We start from the raw sequence: 20687 nt of genomic DNA on the forward strand, positions 1-20687 counted from the left end.
TGAATTCACATTTTATTGGAGTTTAAATATTGGTACATCGCAGATTCCGCAAATGAAACGTAACGCGACTCCAACTTGAAATGATAGAACGCTAGATTCTTTGTATTCGTATACGTACCCGTGAGGAGAGATCGAATATTAAGAGGATTGAACCAGCTGATTCCCCAATATGAGATCTTTGGTCAATTGTGTTGTACTTGAAAAAATATACGGTAAATATATAATAATTGTATACAATAATTACTTTAACTAATGTCTCTTGCATACTTGTTATGTCAACATATGAGATGTGATTTATGGATGTATCGATAATTATCATCGATTCTTAGACGCTACTTTTTAATGCTCTTACACTACAACTATGCGCACAACGATTTATTATAAAGATCTATAATGTTATGTGTATATATGACATGTATGGGAATGTGACGTAACGCTTCGATATTAAAAAAAAAAAAAAATTTTTTTTTAATTTTCTTTTTCGAGTCAATATGAAATCACACACGCACACACACACACACACACACACACACACACACACATATATATATATATATATAAAGGTTGTGTGGCATAATCATTAAGACGATCGGAGCAATGACAGATGCGTGTAACAGCCAAATGTCGGCGTAGATTAATTTTATGCACATCTTTTTTGCATAACAGACTACAACCAACTGTCTATAATTGATAAAATTGCACTTTTGCACAACATGAAATTTTAATCTCATGCCGTGCAGTAATTAAATCATATATCAATTAATGATTCACGGCGATGCCGTGTAAAATGTTTAACATCGAATCCGTCATATTTGCAAAGGCGTATTTAATTAATAAAAAATAACGAGAAATATATTTTTCGACGGTGAATTTACACATCGTAAATTCACTCGTTGTATGAACGATAAAAACGCAGCATCCCAGATATCGAACCCCTATTACACACGTATGGTGTGGTTGTATTAAATATTATAAAACACGCGATGTATATATGTGGGTGTTATTTTGCCATGCTCCATTTCCTACCGCCATCTGCGACAGGCACCTCGAACTTTGTCTTTGCAAAATATCGTGACCGGTAATGCAGAAATCTATACGCCAATGCACCCACATGTCTACATTCCTGTTTCGGATATTCAATCCGATTTTATTTTGATGCAAGATTTTGCGGGTTTTACTTTGTAAAAAAAATATTAGGATCGCAAAAATTTAACATAGATTAAATTTTAAAAAATAAATTACAAAGATATAAGAATTATATATGCATATATTTATATAACTTCTATCGTTTCTATCAACGCGATTTAAACTTAATCGTTGATTAATTTGCAGAGTGATCAACAGCAAAATTAAAAAAAAAAATGTTTATTAAATTATATGTAATAATTATATCATTAGAAATTTTGATATTGATCATTCTGCAAGTCAATCAAGGATTAAATTTAAATCGAATTGATAGAAACGAGCATTACTCGTCTATATTATTAATATCGACAAATTATAAATATCGAGCAGACAAACTCAGTGCGTTTATATATTAGGAGAGATTCTTTTATTAATATTCTTTTATTACCGTTCTCAATTGTTGCAACTTCTTTTTACACGTGTGTGCACGTGTTTAGCTATACATTTTTTTTTAAAGAGAGAAAAACAGATTAAAAATGAAAAAATTGGAACTATATTTGTGTAGAAAGTTTTCATATTTTTTAAAATTCTGCTTCTTCTAGATTAATTAACAACAAAAAAAAAAAAAAAAAAAAAAATCGGAAAGATCTTACATTAGATTATATACAGTATTTTTTATTCACTCTATTTTTTTAACATTAATACAAAGAGTTATTTCCAATAAGATCGTAAAAAGTAATCGAATTTGTTGAATAAACGGGACAAGGTAATAATTTCCCAATAATGAAATTAACTATTAATTTTATCATATTTTATATCAAATTAACTATTAATTGTATTTTTCATTGGAAAAACATATTGAATCTATTTTATTAAAGGTCTTAATTTAATTTAATTTAATATATCAGATCGCAAGATTTTTTTTCAATAACGTCTAAGCGTAGAAAAATGCGGTTAAAGAATCAAGAAAAAAGATAATACGAACAACGGTAACTAAGGTGTCAAAATTGATTTGTTGAATGAATATTAACATACTCACATACACACAAGTATGAATTTAAAGAAATTATGATGTCCCCTTTAACAGCTACGGAAAAAAGTTTTTAAAAATCTTGAAACTACGTTCTTTATATAGTAAGTTTTTTTTTTTTTATTTCAGGTTTACTATAGGAAATGATTTAATAACTCAATAAAGATTGTTTAATTTTTATATTCTATTAATACACACGCGATTCGGGTATCTACTCGGGATCGCAATTTACTATTATAAATTAGTAATGTACGCATTAATTAAAACTTTCAGTCGTGAATTATTATTATTATTATTATATCCATCAGTGCACTATATATATTACATACGTACATACATATCCGACACGCACATTTCCTCCGTTCTAATTTTATATGAATATAATTTTTAATTCTACTGTATTTTACATGACTTATGAAATTATACTTTAGTTGAGCCATTCATTATAACAGTTTTTATCGTAGCACGCTACCGCGCGAGTAATCCTTAATAGAAACGGTACGTGCACGCGCGTGCATGTGTTTCTTTCGCTAAAAAAGATCCGGGGAAAAACAGGTACGGGAAAATGTGGAATATGCACGACGTGCACTCGACCTTTTACGCGCGTTTCGGTAAACCTTATCGGATACCGGTTTATCGCGGTATCACGCGTAGTGCCCTTCTCCGCTCCTCCCGTCCACGAGAAAACCTAGACCTACACAACGTATATATATATATATATATATATATGTGCCACGCGACAATACCGTGCCGGCCCCCGTATGACCCTCAACGTGGCACAAAGCGCATCACAATGTAGGTCCTCGAGGCTATGCAAATTCGCGCGATGACCTAAACGTTGACTCGCTTCCATGACTTATCTAGGGGAAGACAGAATCACTGCGACTAGCTTCCACGAGTATTAGCGGAAATTATTCGGCTGTCTGTGTGTAACGCGGCGCACGTGCTGAATTTTCGATCGCTCCGGAGGAACTTACTCCAGACACCGATAAAATGCCGTTTACGTGGGAGCAGTCGTAAAGATCCGAATCGGGTCTATTTTGCGCGAGTATCGAGTCATGACGAATGAAGACGAAGCGAACTCTCTTAAATGGCAAAAGTATTCTTTTAAAGAAAGTACATATTTCATTTTTGCTTCATATTATGAAATATTTTGCATTTTACGGGCATTTGATATTTACGTCATTTGAATATTTGTATATATCCAGAATTTAGTACCAAGAAAACTGTTAATCGAAAGAGCAATAATTAACAATTAATAAATCGGAGCTTTATTTAGTTTATTAATTTTATCTTGTAAATATTCATATACAAAAAATATTTACCAACGAAATTATTAATTATTAATTCTTTTTGACATAACTGGTATCGGCATTTTTAAAAGTGTACGTAACATTATAATATACAGAACTCTCATTTTTTATCGCATGTATCTTTTCAAGGATATTTTCTATAGTCTGTTACTTACAGAAAAGAATATTTCAATTTCGAATATAATAAACTGAAATGCTTTAATATCGTTATATTTTTTGAAGCAATTGTGTCTTATAAAAAATGTCGAAAACATATCTCTGTTTAATTTTATATATATATACAATATATAATCCATTCTTTCGATATAATTTTTGCATTTTACGTGCATTTGATATTTACGCCATTCGAATGTTTGTACATATATCCAAAATTTAGTGCCAAGAAAACTATTAATCGAAAGAGCAGCAATTAACAATTAACAATTAATAAATCTCAGCTTTATTATTAATTTTATCTTATAAATATTTAAATAAAAAATATCACCAACGAAATTAATTACAATTTCTTTTTAACCTGAAACCTATTCTGTATATTTCGAAGGTGATTAAATAATTTTATCTTATTGTACATTAATATTGAACTTTTCGTAAAATTAAAGTAAAAATGAGTTTTTAAAATAAATTTATTGTCTCTCTTCACGTAAAAGATTTTGTGTAATTTTTAATTACAAAAAGATCGCGAAAAAGATCATTGAATTTGTCAATAATTAGTCTAATAATATAGATAATGATGCACCATTGATACGATGAATCGAATTCCCGAAAGAGAAGTGTCACTTAAGAAGAATTAATGCTCAAGAGAGCAATGATAGTATTACCATCGGATAAGTACTTAGCGCTTGTAAGTATTCGACGATGAAAGCACGTGGTAGCTAAAACGCAAAGGCCTTGATTATATAGTTATTAAGCGAGATGCAATAATGTCAGGAATCGCTAATTATAATGGAATGGTTTTTTGCGTATGCAATGCGTATCATGAAGTTATCATATATGATGTTAAGATTTCTGATTATACAATACATATTACGCGGCTTCTCTAATGATTGACAGTTGCTCGTTAAATCCTTATTACAATATATGGATACTTCAAACTAAATATCGGAATAAATACGTGAAGTGAAATTCAAAATGTATTGTGATGTAATGATCTACGAAGGCCCCTTGATTATATTAGCAACACAAATCGTGTAGAAAAATATGCGAATGCATAAATATAATAGGTAAAAAACATATAAAATGCGCTTTAGTAGAGCCGTGGAAATATTTTTATAAAATGTAATACTTTGTTACATACGGTTTTTTTTTTATTATTATTATTATTGTTAAATATATTATTACAATTCGAGAGAAAAAAGCAGATGTGTAACATAGATATCGTATAAAGGATAAAAACATGATTACATTTTTTTACATTTTAATGAAAAGTATTACATTTGTTTCGTCGAAACAAATGTAATACCTTTGTTACATAACAAAGATAGTATCTGAAATTCTTTTATACATTTTCGCGTAAAATTCTCGTTCCGTATTATTATAATTTTTATGATGTGTGTGTATCGATCTGTCAAAAAACAATATTAATACATATCAAATTGATTGATAAAATATATCAAAGATTAACGGCCATTGAAAATTATATAGGTGTAAATGTATCGATCATGCAATATATATATATATATATTTTATTCGCATGTTATGTAGTTATATGTCGTTAAAAAAAAAAAAAAAAAAAAAAAAAGAGAGAGAGCGTGTTCAATTTTCAATTACATAAGAGAACGGTCTCTATAATCTTACAATAGTATATTCTAGACTTGCACAAATTTGTATATATCTTTTATCAGTGTTAATATTCGCTATAGTATATAAGTCAAAGATGTTCTTTTCTTATTCTAATAAGCAAAAAGCGGGCGCGATAAGGAGAATATTTATGCGTTACACTACCCTAACATCTTTTAGTCGTCGATTATATCGCTGATATTGTACGGAGTGACATCAGCATTATGACTAACAGAGTCAGTCTTGAATCTGATATTCGCATATATTACGGATTACAAAATATGATTTTTGAAAACCGATTAGAGATACGATTAAATAAAATAACAATATCTAAAATATATATATATATATATATATTTTTTTTTTTTCTTATATTTTTTTTCTTATTTGACATCGCGTATAGGATTGCTATATTAGTTCGTTAAATGTTTAATGGAGAGCAAAACGGAAATTAAATTGCGTATTTTATTACCGCGGCGCAAGATATCGATCAGCTGACGCACTTTGTTTACCTGTTTGCCAAGTAACACGAAAACACAATTAATTAGTATACATACAGTATAGATATCTTTGTACCTGCCACATGAACTCACTAACGTACACTTCGGCTACTTCACAATAGTGCGTTACGCAAGATACGACGAGATTATAGTCGGCTGACTATTTCCCGCAAACGGATACGACGCCGGCCGCAACGGATAATAAGACGGAAGACCGATGTGTCTTTTTATTACATTCAAGCCTGCGTTAAATGCGTTTCACGAGATGCAAAATTTTTGGATGTTTAAAGGACGCAACATAGATCGATCTCAAATATAATTTTATAATAGACTTTGATTAAATTTCTATGTTTATTTTGTGATATCAGCAAATATAATCTAAAATACAGAGGAAGCGAAACTTCTCTCTCTCTCACTCTTTCTCTTAGTTCTCAAATATTATCCGTGTGGACCCAAATCGTAAGAAACTTCGCCTCTGTCGATACAATTTAAGACAATTGATTTAAAGTATTTGTAAAATCAGTTTTAATTCTATAGACGCACTTATATTCACATGGAGCCGCGATTAAAAATTCGTTCTCCGATGCTACCATCAATATTATACGCGCTATATTAAAATGATCCCATTATCTGTGCATGCGTCCTGTATCATTGATGTCCTTAATTGCGACCATTAACGATTTTACCACATACATCAAGTGTGTGTGGCAAAACTCGACGGAATTATCCTGGGACATTTTTGGAAATCGCACTGCGCATATATATATATTTCACGGAGACCTGATTTTTTTTAGACGCGCTCGTATATGTATCTGCTCTCTCTTTTTCTTCATCTCTTGCTCTCTCGTCGCGCCCGAAAAAGCTCGCGGGTTCATAAAAATTCCACGAAGGAAGAAACTCCGTTGTACATGCCGCGCGGTTTGCGCGATCGATTTGCACCGCCATCGACGACAACGATGATGACGAAGACAACGAAGGATGATTCCATCGATCATTATCCCGCGGGGATCCAATTTTGCTGACGTCAGGCATTTTGGGAACGTTATTACGTTATTGAGCCCGCCGCAAACGCCCGATGTGTCACGAATAAAGGATTTCCGAAGGGAAATAATTCTTATCGCGCTAAATAGATCTCGATTTACGTTTATAACATGTACTTGCGCATCGCGCTTATCACGCTGATCACGCTGATTAAACAAGCTTCCAGATCGAGATCTAATATAACATATAGAACGAACGAGTTTTGCGCGAGAACTAAAAAAGGAATTTGCTTCTGTACAAAATCGATATTTTCGCGTCTGAAAGTATAATCGTATAATTATATTGACGACTCTGATTGACTTTCTAAAATAAAATTTGTGATAATTATAGATTATATATTAATTGTGAAATATCATAGAGCAACGTGGAGATCTTTTTGCGTTTTTTCATTAGAATTGATAAAAAGATCTTTATTAAGAAATAGGCAAGAGAGAAGGATATAATGTAAAAAAAGAATTATTTTATTATTTATTATTTTTTATTACTATAATACATACTTTTAGATGGTGTTTTCATTTTACAAAATCTATATGTAGGTATACGCACGCTTGCTTCGTTACAAAATTATGTTGGCGTGCATCTGATAGTAAATTAATAACGTGAATTTTTTTTTGCGTGTGTTCTAAACTTCTACATATCGCATTTTTAATGCAAAGATATTGTGCCGTTATATGCATTGATTTGTAAAAATAAATATTGCCCAATATTATTAATATGAATGCCGCAAAATTTAAAAATTTCTGGTCAAACTGATCTTTCTTTATGTCATAAAACAATTGGTATGTGAAATACAAAAATAATTTCCGTAAAAAGTGCCAATATTATAATAATTTTAATAAATGTTATTTATAATAACGATCATGACTTTTTCAATTATAAATGCGCTTCAACTATTATATATAATAGTAGTGAATAATTAAAACATTCGATGTGATTTAGTCAAGACGAAGCGTTGACTTATTTGATCCAGATACTCTAGAATTCTGACGCGCATTTTAATAATTCAGTTTGTTCGTATTTTTGGATAGCGAGATAGAAATCCGCGAGGGAATATATGAGATAAGTATATTAGGAGGAAATTTGATAGAAATTATAAATTAATTTTGGCCACTCACGATATATTTCATGGAAATAAAACCGCGAAACATACTTTGTCCAATTCGATAAAAAATTCGAAAATAGCATTTTTTCTTTTATATAGCTTTAGTTCGTTTTTGAAAAGAAATTTTATAATATGATATATATATATATATATATATGTGTGTGTGTGTGTGTGTGTGTGTGTGTGTGTGTGTGTGTGTGTGTGTGTGTGTGTGTGTGTGTGTGTGTGTGTGTGTGTATGTATATATGTATGTATCATATGTATGTATGTATATATATATGTATGTACACACACAATATATTTAAGATTTTTTAAATAAAATTAAAAGCTTTATCTTTTTTTTTCTTTTTTTTTTAAATTTACTCTGCAGGACAAAATATTAAAACATAATTTTTCAATAATTCACATAATGGGGACTAAATCTACCGAACAATAAACGAGATTTTATTTCAAGAGACCAATTAAGGGTCAAAGGGAGAGAATCAAGAAACACGACGACTGTTACGTAAGATTAATATTTCATGTCTCATCAAGAATCCGGGACATTGATGACAGCCTAACGCGACTAATTGTAAGTGTGCTCATTAGACGACCATTTCTCTATTATACATTCTTTTGGCGGGCGCCCTTTGGCGACGATCGTTGCGCGCGCGCGCGCCTTCGGTCGACCTTGAGGGCCGCTCTCTGTCGGGTCAGGACTGACGTAAATCTTCGGCGTGTGCTGGCGCAAACCCCCGGGTGCATTCTTCCGCCCACCCTCGTGAACGTTGTGCACGTGTCATCGCGTCGCAATAGGAGTAAATTGCGATGTTCGCGCGTATCGTTCGCCGCGTAGGGAAGAAAGAAGAAGAGAAAAAGAGAGAGAGAGAGAGAGAGAGAGAGAGAGAGAGAGAGAGACAGAGCGTCAAATGACGCAAGTCCATCGGCTCTCGTGCGCAATTGCGGGCAAGATGCCCGTTTCTCGCCCATCCGTCCGTTCGTTCGGCCCCCTTTTTTCGCTCCTTCACGCGTGTGAAACGTGCGGAGTGAGGCGACGCCTGTTGTAAGGGCGCCGTTCACCCGGCAGGAGTTATCATCACCGGTGGCACCTTGCCGATGTTCACCGCCGTGCTTGCATCGGTCACCGGTGCAAAGGGAACATTATCGAATGACGTAAGTCGACACGGTGCACTCGAGCAAGAGAAAGGTGCATCCTCTCTCTCTCTCTCTCTCTCTCTTTCTCTCTCTCTTTCTCTTTCCCTTTGCCGGCTTTACCCTTTGTCACGTGCGGCTCGCACGTGTACGGCGAACGCGCGCCTCGCCTCTCGCTTCTCGGACGATACTGCGACTTTCAACGAATATATATGCGCACCGGGTGTGTCGAGCACCCCGGGTCGTCCGCGGGAATAGCGAGATCAACACGTTTTTACTTCCCGGCGTCGCGTGAATCTTCTATAGTCGTAAAAGAAAGTGGACTCTTTAAATTCAGTTACAAATGTATCTAAGGAGAATGAATATATAATAGAAAATATACACATGGGATGAAAAATGCAAAACATCCTGAAATTTATTCTAATTTTAACGATAGATTCTATAACAAACTCAAATGCCACGATTTATGTGACACCCTATTTAAAATATATATGAATTATCAAAGAGAAATATTAAATAAAAAAGAGTGAAAAAAATATATATATAGATATAGAGGAAAAGACAAAACAACAATTAATCCCATAATAAAATATTTTTTTCTATATTGGGACATTTAATTAAAAGTGAATATATAAAGAATCAAGATATTTGATTCACTCCAAGATGGAATATTATTTTTAATTCCTTCTTTCTTTTGGCTGTATTATTGACCGAATTTTATTAGAACGATAGCATTTTTGCACAGCTCCGATATATATTAATATTACTAAATTATTTTTGAATAATTAATATTTTTTAGAGAATTATACATATATATATCTTAAATTAATTATATATAGATTTAATTATTAATTATGTAAGTATCCAACATTTTCTTTAGTACAATTTTATTTTTATCTCAGAAGGAAGAAGATATGCATAGAAAGATGCGATTGATAAAAACCGACTTGAAAGTTTACGGATCGTAAAATTCAAACGCGCGATCGATATGTGAATATGTCAATGTAATATATACGTCGTTCGCATTTTAAGCGTGCGAGCTGTCTGCATCCGAGTAAAGAAGTGTCCATTTACACGAATGGTCGTGCCACCACGAATCAGAAAAATAGAGCGAAGGACGCAAATCCTTTTTATAATCCCCGTTTTATCAAGTCTCTTTAGCAATTTTTCACGATAAATTTTACTAGTTTGATTGCCAGTGTTTATGTGATGCAAGCATTCGTGAACAAAAGCACACATATTCAAAATTTAGAATATTATGTTCCGTTAAAAAAAAAAAAAATAAATAAATAAAATAGAATATTTAAAAATTAATTTTTTTTTCCGAGAAGAAATAAATATTCGAAATATTTATTTCGTTTATTTCTGAAATTAAATAAGTATTTCAAATAAATAAATTATCATTTTATACTAACTATTTATAATCTAGTAGGAGAAATAGTTTTACGTAAATAATTTTATTTCTTCTATTTTAAATATTATTTTGTTCACCTTTGATCGTGGGATACTTCGCGTATAGCAACAACGTGTATGTTTAAAAATATCCAGCTATTTTTTTTTCTAAAGATATTATTAAACTCTTGTTAATTAAACATAACGAATTGATTTTACTTTGGACAATCTTTATTCACAAATATCCAGATATGATACATACTTTTTCCTTTAATAGATCGTTTGTCTGAAAAACGACACTCATTATGAGATACGTAATGCGTTCGACACGAATCCCCGATGATTTCGGAAATTCTTTCCTCCTCTCTTTCCCCTAAATTATACGCATATAGTTCTCTACAGGTATAGGACATACCTACTGCGAGTCGTCGCGAATGGCGACGAACAGCCAAAGGAACGCGCGAATGAAAGCGCGAATCACGCCTGACGCGGGGAAAAGAAGAATGACAGATCGCGCTCGCGGAATAACAAGGGAGAGGAGGAGAGCAGGAGGAAGAGAGGGAGAAGGAAGTGGGAAGGGGAAAAACGACAATCGCGGTGCGAAAGAGCGCTCTCGCACGTGGCCGATAGGACCACGTGGGCTTTTCGTCTGCGTCATCGACCGACCAACCGACCGACCAACCGACCGACCGACCAGCCGGTCGAACAAACGAACCGACATCCCGTCGAGTGTATCGATTGAGGGTGGCCATGGTCGTTTCCATAGCGACGTTTCTTTTACCTGTACTTGTACGCGGTGCCGTGCGCATATATGATACACCTTTCCGGTTATATATATGCCATCGCGTAGGTGCGCGAGGTGTACCTACGATAGACCGCGGGATGGGGTAGTATCCTCCCTCTCTTTCCCTCGACCTTTTCTTCTCTTTCTTCGCTATTGCGACTACCGCGTGGATTACGTATATAGGGGGTAGGCGAAGGAAACGGATCGCGCGCGCTCGATATCAAAATAAGAGAGATACACATGTTATCCTTGACGAATCTTAAGATTGTTATCGTCGTCAAGTGAGGGGACTTGTCTTTCTACTAAGATCGAAAGAGCGCAAGTATAATAAAGTTACTTTATTTTTCTTGAAACTCCATTTTTTCAGGTTTATGTTAATTATAAGTTAATAAATCACTATACTGTATAATTTAACAGGATACATTTATATAATATTAATGAAATAATGAAACAATGATATGCAAGTATGTGTGGCAAAAACTTATCATAAATACATGCAATTCATGAACTTATCATAATAGTAACCTAATTCGTTTTTTTATAAACTTGAGATAATTTAAATTTAATTTGCTCATTTTTTTTTTAATACTGTATTCTTTAATTACATTTTAAGATTGTATTATTTCCGATTTTCGATTATTTATTATTTTTAAATCAATACAAATATAAACTTCAAACTAATTTCCATGTAGCATGGGAGTGTTCATTATCATATTATCGCTGTAGTCTAGAATCATCGCAAAACATGTATATTTTTAATTCATTCTTTTTGAATTAAAATAACATTTTGTATTAAATTGATATTTCAATCCATAATTTTCTTGTGAATTAGCATTGCTTCTTTAGAAAAAAAATTATTTGCATTGCGTTTATTAGTTTTTGCTATTACGAAACTTTACGATTTCCTCAAGGCAGTTGATCTGCCATATATTTATGTTTCTAACATATATTATTATATGATCTGCGAATATAAAAGCAAAATACAATCGCGCGAGTAATTGCCTAAAATGTAAAAGCGCGGCAATCAGAATGATAAAGCAATAACGATTGGAATTGTTGTTTGGTCGTGCGAGATAACATCGTATACATTATACATAACGAACGTAATTAGACAGTTTTGAACTCACACGAAATTTGCCAGATAGGACAGCGTTGAAGAATTACGACGCGTAGCCTTTGACGGTGGCCGCAAAGATCTCTCTTTAAATCATCGAAAAGAGATAATTCGAGTATTAGGTTATCTTTGTCCGCCCTGTATATCTTTCGTTCTCATTAGCGTAGAAAGAAGCTTGTAAAGTCGGGATTGACACAAAAATACATTTTACTCATGATCGTTTTTGGATTGTTATGAAATATTTTGAAGTTGTAGGATTATATTGTGTACTTCTCGGCATTCTTTCAGTTTTTGTTTCGTAATTTCTTTGATTTATGCGAAATATTGCAACTCTTAGTTTTAATTGCGAGAAAAATAAGTCACTTTGTCAATTTTAAATAATTTATTTGTTGGAGATAGAAAATAATATTAAAAAGTGCAAAATATATAAATAATACAGTATCAAATAAGATTACCTTGTTTAAAGTTCAAAATTATTTTGTAATAGTTTTCTATTTATGTTAGTTAATTTTCTAGAGTTAAAAAAAAAATCTTTAAGAGCAAAGTTTTGCGTAATCATTAAAATTGAAATTTATAAATAATTTATCTAAATTTTGATCGCGGATATTTTATCATGTTTACAATATAATCGATATATCGGTAGTGAAATTCTAGCGGAACGATAGGGAAAATTGACAGAAAAACTTTGCATTGAAAAATAGATATTTAATTGAAATCTCAAGAGAAATTTGATCAGCCAGAAGAGTGATCAAATCGGGGCCAAATTCTTTTCCTTTTCCTGTGTTTCGAAATACGAACGGACGTATACTCGTAAAATCATAATGATCCACGCGAAATGAAGAAACGCAGCATCGCGACGAGAAAAACGACATTGGAACACGTGATTCGACCTCTCAGGAATCGATACGTGAGAGGAGTCGTGTCGGTCAGCTGACAAGACGCCGGGCGATATCCGGCAGTGAACGAGAAATAAAAGAAGCGTGGGAGGTAAAGAACACAGGGAGGGAGGGGAGAAAAGGAGCGATGCTATGAAAAACACGCAGATACACTATTACGTATTGCCAGCTACCAGGAAACGTATGCAGTCTAGCATTTTTACTTGTTAAATTTTATTTATTCAATTTTATTACACACGCAGAAAGAGAGAGAGAGAGAGAGAGAGAGAGAGAGAGAGAGAGAGAGAGAGAGAGAGAGAGAGAGAGAGAGAGAGAGAGGATTGTATTATTGTACGTTTGATTTTATTTAACGTAATAACGTACAAAATCGGTTATTGCAAAATTAAATAATAGCATAGAAAATATAATTGATATGATATTTCAGTATTAATTTTGGAGCAGAGAAAGGCCCTTATTCATAATATTTTTTATAAATGAAAAAATTGAAATTGTATAAAATATTTTTGTTTTTTCTTAATAATAATCTATATATTCATACGCATAGAGACAATACAATATTTGTATAATAATATTACTTTTAAAAAAGAACAGATATTCTTTATACATATTTAATAAAATATCAGTACACATATCTGTAAAAGAAAATTTTTTTAAAAAAAGACTAGCGCTACACACACACACACACACACACACACACACAGAGTTTTACTCTGATTTAACTCGGCTCATTAAATGTTAGTAAATATCTTATTTTATATGCGACGTTTAATATGATTAACAAAAAATGGAAAGATAAACTAATACCATAATTAAGTTGTGCACAAAATTTCAATTTCACACACACATACATACACACACATTTTTTTCAAAGCTTTTATATGACCATTGTTGCACACTTTACGTAAAAATATTATCGAGAAATATATTTACGAGAAATATTCTGAGAATTCCTTTTTTTATTACATAAAAAAATGTAGAAGTACACACATAAATATATATATATATATTGTTAAACAAATTAAACTTACGCGTACGTAACACAGTCCGTGAAGATATAAACCTATTTGATTGTTGATTAAATATTGCAGTAACATAATATATATATATATATATATATATATATATATATATATATATATATAACGTTTTATGTGTATCTTCGAAAAAGGATAGAAAGATAAGAGGAGGAAAAGGAAAGGGAGAGGGAGAAAAAGAGATTAGGCAGAAGAAAAGAGAGGAGACGCATAGTAGATGAGATTTCATAGAGACGGCCGTCGCGACGCGTGGTTCGAGCTCTTCTCAAGAAGGTGTCGGGGGCGGCGGAGAGGAAGCACGCGGAGGACGCGAACTACGGAGGGGAGCGGAGTAACGGGATGAACGGGGTGGGAGTGACGCGGGGAGGGCAGTTGCGACGCCGGGCGTCCGGTGATCGCGCCTTAAAAGGTCCGACGCCGCACGCGCCCAGCAGCTGCCAGCTCTCCCCTCTCTTCCTTCCCTCTTTTCCTCCTTCACCTCCCACTCCTTTTTCTCTCTTTCTCTGTCTTTCTGTGTTAGCAGTGGCGTGAATGCTCTTTTCAAGTTACTTCTTACCTTTTTTTTTTCACACATCTATCTTTTTTCTTCTTCTTATCTTCTTCCATACCTCTCTAATCTTCTTATCTTATCTCGGCAAATTATACGGTGCCGCGAATTTTATCAGTTTCTTTCTTCCACGATCTTCTCTTCTCCCTTGATCGTCGTCGTCGTCGCCGCCGCCGCCGCCGATCAGCCGCCTCGTCTCGTCACGCTCGGCCCTCGCGTTTTGGACCAGGACGGCGAGTATCGCGTTTCAAGTTAACGCGGCAACGTGCAAGTACCATGAGCGAGAACGAGCGAAAGAGAGATAGAATAGAGACGCGTGGTTAGGAAAGAGGGGTAAACGCGCGTGTACATGATTCACGCATGACGTCTGCACCAACAGTGAGGGTAACGGCAGTAGCAGAGATCGAGAATCAGATCTTTAGATCTTATGATAATGATAATCCAGATATTTTTTCCTTTATTGTGCGATATGCTCTTTAAATTTTCAAGATAGTATCACGCACGAATCTTCCTCTCATCACTCTTCTTCCAAATTCTTTTCCACAAATATGGCAATGTAAAACTTGATTGTATTGAATTTTGAAATTTTTCCAATCAAATAATATATTTGAATTTAAAAATCTAGAAGTGTCCATTTAAAATTAAAGAACGCGAGTAAATATATTGTATATTTCAGCACAATAAAAAATATAAATTATACAAAATTTCCAGGAAAAAAATAGAAACCAAAGAATCATGCGGATCTTCTTTCTTCTTCGCTTTATTCAGATCCTTTCTATAAAGCAGGCAATTTTTAAAAATTGTACTGGTATTGATCTTTATATAACAAAATATGTTTCAATATTCGCGGTTCATAACTCAAAACGGGTCGTTTCTAAACATTCTGTCTGTATAAATACTGCTAGAATTACTTAACTCGTAATAAATGACATGGATCATGTCAGATTAGATACATCCCGAGATCTCGTGATGACGCGAGAGAAGTTAGAAATATTAAAATACACAAGATAATATATTCGCAATCTTTGCGGGATGTAAGCCTTATGTCTGTGTAATCTTAATTTTATTTTTAATATCTAATATTTAAATGCATGAATTAATAAAAATATTAACATTGATATGACAGCCGATAAGGCATCTCTCTTTCTTATATTCTGAAACTTACTTTAAAGTTAAAAGAATTTAGGCAAATATAAGAGAAAATAGTATATCTGAAATATAAATTATATTTATATATAAGCTATTTCTCTCTCAAATTATAAAATAATTAATAAACTAATTAATAAAATTACTTTATATATTAATTCAAATCCTATTTAAAATATTTAAACGTAACTTTCGAAGAGTAATATCTGAAATAATTTTATGACATAATAAGATTTTTTAAATGATATCAAAATGTAAATATATATATTTTGAAATAATAGTTCCAAATAAATATTTCTTATACTTGTATATTTATATATATCTCTATCGTCAATTACGGAAAGTAATTTTTTTATAAATAATATTTTATTTTAAAAATAAAATTAATTTCATAGAGTCTACATTTAAAATGTGTCCACTATTGGATTTAAGTCAAAAGAAAGTGATAAAGAAAAAAAATGTCGAGTATACCATTCAAATTCGAATAAATCTCCAATACCTAGTTTCTTATTTCCTGTTTATCATAATTACGAGAAATCATATTTCTTTGAAAAATGTTTTTGTTGCAGAAATTCTTTATTTCATTATAGAAAACCAGCTTTAAAATATTTTTCCTCATTTGTTCATTGTTATAATATCACTTTTATATGATTTGTATGCACGCTGGAAATGCGCATATAAATTTTATACGCGATTAAAGATAACATCAAAAAATATCAAAATACGCGTTTTATAGTTTGAGTATATAAATACGTCGCGGAAATACGATAATGAAATTTGACGTTGAAATATTTATTAAAAGAAAGCAAATATTTATAAAAAAAAAGCAATTATTTATATAATCAAGTGTAATGATAATAAGTGTAATAATAATGACTTGAAAAAATTATCGTCACTTTTCTTAAAATCTATTGATTCGATTATCTGTGAAAAAAAAAAAAAAAGTATCTCTGAAGTTTTCTAGATAAACAAAATAAAATTGTATGATTAGTATCCTACGAGAGAAAAGTCAGGTACAACTATCTTATCATCCGCAACTCTATCTTCTTACATTATTATGTCCAAAATTTGTTAGAGGGATATTATAGTCGTCTTTCTTTCAATTAAAAAATTTTAAACGCGTTAATAAAAAGCTTCGAATTATTTACCAAGCAAGTAGGACAAAGGCGGCAAATAAAGGGCAAAGATTTTACCGGCACCTTTCGAGCGCGTGGCAGCGAGAAACATGTGCACACACGCGCATAACGTGTTATCGAAATGCCATGCCGATGCGCTTGTGCAGCCCTCGAAACCCCTTGGGCAGGCCTCCATCCCGTTGCTCTCACCCTCGGTCCTCTCGCTCGTTCGCTTTGTGCCACCCGTTGGTTGCTTGAACGGAGGGAGCGGGGAAGGAGAAGGGTCCAGCACTTTACGTTCAAGATGATCTCCCGCTTGAGAAACGACACTGCAGCCAGTCACATTGTAGTGGCACTATGTCATTAACCTTTCGACTAGAAAATTCGTATACGTATATTATATTATATTTTGAAGAACGCGCGCGCGATACACACATATATTACTTTTACTTTTAGAATTTTTACGATTCTATATTTTATCCCTTCTATCTTTCAATTTTATTTATTTCTTTTACAATTAAAAAACAAAGGAAATTTAAAAACTTAAATAATTATATGATCTTATTTTATATCTTTCATCTTTCAATCTTATTATCGGTAAAAAATTCTTTTTGCCTTATAATTTGATAATCTATTTCATTCATAAATTTTATTTTGATCTCTTAATATCTTTGAGCTCAATTTTTATTATTATATATAGCTTTACTATATTTACTATATATAATATACAGCCTGTATATTGAATGTTTCAATATTCTTGCATTTTTTTTCTTCGCTTTTTCCATCTATTATTTGCTCCTACCGGGAAGATAGATTTTTGATTTCGTATTCGATAGGCGAAGCGGGAATGGGTGTAACAACGCAATGACCGCCACGTGCTCCGGATGTGAAACATGTGCGGGAATTTGAGCGGCGATTGATCATTTACGAAAAATCTATGTGTAAATTAGAGAATAATATTTTACGCGCGTGGCCATCCTTGCGTCTTCGCAATAATTCATTAACTGGGTAGGGCCAATTTTCAAACTCGTCAAACTCGTTCGAAAATTTTGCTAACAAATAATCGTTTTTGTAAATGTGTGCATTTTAATTTGAATATAATCATAAATTTAATTGTATTCATTGGAGTTTATTTTTATTTAAATTTTATCAGCTGTCAGAGTCTTTTAATTAAGAGTATATTAATTAACAATTTAAATTAAATTTTTTTAAAGAAATCTCTCGATATTGAGGGAAAAATTTCTTACTTATATGCACTCTGGAAATTGATTATTTTTCATAAAGCCATCTATTAAACCTAAATAGAAAGAAGTATAATTAGAAGCGTATCACGATGTAAGTGAAACAGAAAGAAAGTAAAACCCCAGCTCTCTTGTATATGAAAGCTCGTACGAGAAGAATTCTTTGATCCAGATTCTTCCTTGTATCGATCGATGTGCGAGCAACATGAAAATCAAGCGGTAAACATCGTATCACCCCACACGTGGCTGCATTGCTATCCGAGTGCTAGACACGTGTTCCTCGGTCTCCTACAGAGAGATTTCTCTCCAGGATAAAATCCAGCGGTTAGGGTTACTCCAATAACCCTTTTCTTAAAAGGATCTTATCGTTCTGATAAGGGAACATTTCCGATAATTATGATACTTTATTTATCGCGTGAATTTAATTTCTCCTGTAAAACGATGTTTATTAAAATGAGCAGTAACTGGTACAAGAAAATAAAGATTATAATGAATGAGGTACATGTTGCATATAATTTTCTCAAAGTCTTGATAATATATTAATTTTATTTCTGCTCCGAAAGTTTATCTCTAAATTTTTTGTTGCTTTTTTTTTTATTATTAAAAAGTTCGATACATCAAAAATCGATTCAATACAAGATATATTAAGGATATCGAGATATTGAAAGAGTCAGAATTTAAAATGCCCCGATTCTAAAATGAATTGAGGAATCATTTTGTGAGAGAGAAAATACGCACAATTTATCAGCTAATAAAAATTATACATGTTGTAATTTTTTTGCATTAAATATTGGTACCTTTTATCTATATTTCTCTTGCTGCATGTTACAGCTGCAATTTCATTAATTAGTATATTTTTCCAGAAAAAGGGAAATATGCGTGATTAAGATTTATATTGCACATCAGATTTTTCTTTGTGAAAATCTGGAGTCTCTCTCGTTGTTAGTTCAATTTAATTATTTTATTAGCTTTACGGATATCACTTAATGAAATTTAATTACTTAGAATTACGACAGAGTTTACATTTCCACTTACGGGCTTCTCGTTAGTTCGAAGCGCATTACATCGTCCTATACGCTATAGTAGAGAGGATAATCCCAAGGGATACGACCCGCTTTTCAGAGATAATCCACTTGATCGGCGCGCATCTCGTTGATTGCGAACGTATCGTAGTTGCGGTTTCCGATACAGCTCTGTATTTCGGTAATTGAATACAGATGCTGATCGCTTATACAAATGAATGATATTCTTAGTTGGCAAATGAGACGGCAAATTAGACATTTAATAAAGATAGGAATCTTATAGACGATAAGGAATCAGTGAGGATAGAGAGAGAGAGAGAGAGAACACGTGAATACTTGAGGTAATAATCTGAGATATTACGTTATATAATAGGATAATGATGTTATATGATGCTGCAAATAGAAAGTATAATAGTCAATCTCTGGATTTCTCTGCCACATTTATTTCATCAGACGCAAGGCAAGAATCGGAAATGCGATGCAACTGCGCGTCTGATGAAAAATGTTATTATATGCCTTTAATTTATGATTTTGTTATGAAAACGAATAAGGTAAACTGTATTTTTCTATAGAGTTTTTTTTACCAGTTTATGATTTTTTTTTTTTTTTTTAACTATTTTTAACGATATAAAATGTGCATATAACGACCTGAGAATTGAAAGTTGAAAGATAGGAGTCGACGGTTTACATAAGAACGGATCTCCATTCTCGAAGTTTTCATTCGTTTCTTGTTTAAATTAGTTTGTAGAAATTAAATAGCAACAAAATTTCCATTTAAATTAGATCTCACTATATATGTACATAACTTTTAAACGATAAATTTCTGTATATAAGTAAAATCTATGATTATATTAGATATTAAATTATCAATTAATTTATTAAAATTTTGAATCTGACGGGAATATTTGAAAATAGATGAAGAGAGATATATATATCAATTTTTAATTAAAAATTTTCAATCTAAAAATGATAAATGAATACATTATATAACTACGCAGGATAATTTTAAAATTATCACCGACAAATGATTATTGGCCCGTTTGTACTCTCTCTCTTTCTCTCTCTCTCTTTATTTTTTAGATTTTGATATCACTCTCTATCTCTATTCCAGTTTCTCGGTATCAATACTAGAAGCTCCGCAAGCATTTCTAAGCGTATCGCGAGGATTTAGCGGTTGTTGTGCGATGCTAGGTGGGAGTTTCGGAGAGAGAGAGAGAGAGAGCAGCGAGGAGGGGTTGTGCGATGGGGAGAACAGGGGGGGGGGAGAACTACGCCAAGGGAGGGCGCGCGTCACTTACTTGAAGCACGTGCTCTGGTTTCTGGCGGCTGCTCCTGCTCAGCCTCAGAGAACTCGGCCCTGGTGATGCTGCCTGCACGG

General features: G+C 32.8%; 1 protein-coding gene across 4 annotated transcripts in view; it reads left to right on the top strand.

The window, feature by feature from the left end:
• The window catches only part of Mef2 (myocyte enhancer factor 2), a 69025-nt gene that overhangs the window by 1003 nt on the left and 47335 nt on the right, over positions 1-20687 (top strand). The window contains exon 1 of one of the 4 annotated variants that reach the window (XM_070309049.1): positions 8861-9039. The exons of the other annotated variants lie outside the window; for them this stretch is intronic. The gene's annotated coding sequence lies outside the window, so the exon portion shown is untranslated. Of the gene's footprint in view, positions 1-8860; positions 9040-20687 lie in introns of those variants that run through there. 4 annotated transcript variants of the gene reach the window in all.

Source organism: Polyergus mexicanus, unplaced genomic scaffold (genome assembly GCF_030449975.1).
Source record: "Polyergus mexicanus isolate NDT 795.1 unplaced genomic scaffold, iyPolMexi1.0 SCAF_16, whole genome shotgun sequence".
In the NCBI taxonomy this organism is placed as follows: domain Eukaryota; kingdom Metazoa; phylum Arthropoda; class Insecta; order Hymenoptera; family Formicidae; genus Polyergus; species Polyergus mexicanus.